Raw genomic sequence first — 3,945 nt, forward strand, 5'->3', positions numbered from 1 at the left:
AAGGCGATGTTGCAATGGTCATAAGTGTGAAAAACAGTCATAAATCACTTTTTTCAGTGCTGTTATAACTTTGAACGGTCACTAAATGAATGGTTGTAAGTCAAGGACGACTTGTACATTTAATGGGCTGGGATAGCCATTCCGTCTCAATGATTACTTACAAAGAGCTTCGAGTCACTGAAATCTAGGTACAAGAGGCTGTTGCTGGTTGAGTACTGTGCTAAGCCAAATTGTGTTTGTTTGGGGCTTAATACAGAGCCCTAAATGCTGTGATTTATAAACCTATAGTTTTTGTCTTAAATATGATGTGTAAGTCCAAGTATTCAGATAACTTCTAAATTTTGATCCTAGTATTGGAAGTATTAACCTAAAAGAGTAATATTAATTTCATTGAAAGTATGATAGGAACTGTTGCTGGCAGTTGAGAAAGATATATAAATCCAAGTTAATTCTCCAAACATAATTAAATTAATCATTGAAATTGCAAAAAAATGTAGCCTCAAAATGCATGTAAACATACCCATACATTTTAATCCATTTTTACCTTAAAATATATTCAATCCCATGGATGAAATTGCCTGTAGAATGATATGATTATCAATCAGAAATATGAATGATTCCCTGCTCCATGTTTTTCTTTCTTCTTTTACTCCTCTACATAGTGCTAGAGAAAAGATTTTCAAGTTTTACTGATACATTTTTACTATTCCAACATGATTCATATCCTACAGTTTGTAAAGTACAAGCTATCTCTTTTGAGTGAGCCATTTCTTCACATAGAATTAAAAAAGTTCAGCATGTTCTCTTAAAGTTAGCATGACTCATCATTTTTCGGTTAAAAAAATAAGTTTCTAATCCCAGAAGATATAATAAACATATTAGTAAGGCTAACAGAAGGAAATATTACAGTAATCAGTAATGTTGGAAGAAATGTCCATCTGGGTTCAGTTCCAAGTGGGGAGAAAGACACTGGTAACCTAGAGACTGCTTGAAAAGATGGTTTTAATGGTGGACAGGACCACATGGTTTTGAGGTTCTGGGCAAAAAAGCACATAGGAGAGAGAGAGAGATAAATTTATACCCTCTGTTGGGCTTTGAATTTGAGCTTGTATTCTGATTGGTTGTCAGACTCCCATGGGGCCATGTAGGGGTAAATTCTTTTGAGTCCCAGGTTTGGTTGAGCCTTGCTGGATGATGCAATCTCCCCAGGTGCCATGTGATGAGTTCTGTTGCTAGATGGGTAGAGGGCTACTATCTTTGTTGGATCTTGGGTGAGAGCATTTACTTATGAATAGACCTAGCTATCTCTTTATCTCTTAAGTGCTGACCTCTGCTGTGGGCTATTGAGGAGGGTGAGGGCTATTAAGAGTGAGTCTGCTTCCTGTCTAAAAAACATGTTTCTCCATTTCTCATCCAGGGAAATACAATATTCTGCCTCTTTAATATTTCCTAGAATATTTCATTTTTCTAGGAGAGGGGTTGGTGTTAATTTCCTATAGTAAGACTAATACAGCAACTCTAATTCAGAGTTCTTTAGATCATTCCTGGCTAGGAAACTTCAATCACTGAAGTTACTGTAAATTAAGAACATGCTTTTCTGAAAGAGACTCAGAAAACAGAAAAGTTGAATGGATAACAGATTAGCCATGAAATATCCTAAAGAAAGAGAACAGTGACCCTAGGAAATGAAGACATGCTGACAGAAAGGAAGGTATATGTGATTTTTTTACAGCTTTTTTTAAAGGTACAAAAAAACTACAGGTAGTCTTCTATTTATGACTATAATGGAGCTTCAGTGGTAGGTTGCTCCCGGTTCGCACCGGTTTGCAAGAACCGGTAGTAAAAAATTTTAATAGTTCGGAGAACCGGTAATAAGATTGGCTGGCCACACCCCCAAACCAGTTCCCGGCCCGGTCGCCATTCGCTTACCCCACCCACTCCCAATCTATTGCTGCCTCCTTAGTCCCAGCTGATGGCTAGAGGGAAAAAACTGTTTAAACTCTTGCCGTGGGGCTTCAAAGGGCCGCCCTACAGCTGATCAGTGTTAAAGAAAAGAAATGAGTAGACCGGTGCTTGCAAAAATAGAAAAAACAGCCCCTTTCAGCTTCAGTATAGGTTAATTAGCTCAAGTTGATTAGATCAGCCTCCTGACTCTCAGCTGATTTGCTCTCAGCTGTTTTGCACAGGGCTCTGTTGCTAGCTGCAAAGAGTGCTGGAGCAGATTTTTTTCCCCCTAGCTATGCTGAAAAAATGAAACTGAAAGTAAAGCAGGCTCTGCTGCAACGTGACAAAATGAGGCAGAAAGAGATTTCTTTTTCTTTTTCCTCACCAAAAAAGGTAGGTGCAAACAATCGGAAATTTAGGGCAAAAGAGGAGAGTTCAAGATTTTAAAACACAAAAGAAAAAAAGCTCTATTTAACTAGGGAATTGTAATAATTGAGACACTATTAATTGTATATTGTGTTGAAAGCAGAAATGGTTAAGTTGTGGTTTGGAAGAATATATGGGGGAAATTATTTGGTTTATTATTATTAGTAAATATAATTAATTGATTTGTAAGAAATTAGATTGCATGGAAATAATTGGAATATTCATGTTCATATTGATTAATATACAAAAAAGATAGTTATATAACTAATTGATTTATATTAAAATGTTGAATTTATATTAAACAACTGTAATATTACATAATTAACCAATGTGAAGATGGATATAAAAATAGATGACAATGGAAAGGGGTATAATATAGAATAGAAGGGAAAAATTGAATTTGATTAAGATTAGAGATGAGGATGACGGGTAATATTGTTTTTTTAAAAAATAGATGAGGAATAAATATGGCAAAAAGGACATATAGAAATTGTAAATTTAATTGAAATGACTAAACACTGTTTAAATTTGTGAACCGGCCAAATACTCTGTTCAAAGAAAATACATTGTATGTTTGTATGTGTGTTTCTAATTATTGCTATTTATTCATATTTGTTCTCTTATTCTTTAAAGTTTAACAATTCATTCTTTATCTTAATATCTTTATATTTGTTTGGGATTGGCTTTCTTCCCTTTCATCTTTTTTATTGTGCAGCAATCTTTCTCCTCAAACCTATCACCTCTCTCTTTTCTTTCCTTCTTACTTTCTCTTCCTCCCCTCTTCTTCTCCTCCCTTCTTCCTCTTCCTTTCTCCTTCTCCTCCTTTCTTCCTCCCTCTCTTACCCTCACTCCTACTCTAATTTCCCTTCCCTTCCTTCCTCCCTTCTCTTCCTTCCCTCTCTCTCCTTCCTTCTTCCATCTCTCTTCTCCTTCTCTCATCCCTCTCTATTGCTGTATCCTTTTGTGCATATGGACTACTCAGAGGGCTGAAAAAGTTATTTTTGACTGGTCCTCGCACTTTTGACCAGTCCTCAAATTTACGACTGTCCTCACATTTTACGTTTTTTGCCCTATCTTATCACCATGGTGAAGAGAAGCAGTTATGAAATGAGTGACATGGTTGTTAAGAATGCTACAATGGGTATAAATGATATCCAGTCATAAGTGCGAAGACCGGTCAAAAGTGCGAGGACCTGTCAGAAATGACTTTTTTCAGCCCTCTGAGTAGTCCCTATACACATAGCCATGGCCACCCAGTTACATGACCAGCTAGCCACGCCCACACAGTCACATGACCTCCAAGCCACACCCACAAAATAAGCCACACCCACAGAACTGGTAGTAAAAAATTTTTGAACCCACCCCTGTGGAGCTTGCCAAGTGGTGACAGCTGTTAAACAAGATGGTGTCGCTTAATGATCCCCACCTCCTACTCTCCCTCATGTGTTGTTAAATGAATGTGTAATATTAAGTGAAGCGCAGGGTGCCTCATGGATGGGAGAGATCCTGAGACACCTTGCACAGGTCTTGGTCCATTTGCCCTGGGCTTCCCAAGGTCTTCATCCACAACCCCCC

This window comes from Pantherophis guttatus, chromosome 4, assembly GCF_059756535.1.
Source record: "Pantherophis guttatus breed Tessera chromosome 4, ASM5975653v1, whole genome shotgun sequence".
NCBI lineage: Eukaryota > Metazoa > Chordata > Lepidosauria > Squamata > Colubridae > Pantherophis > Pantherophis guttatus.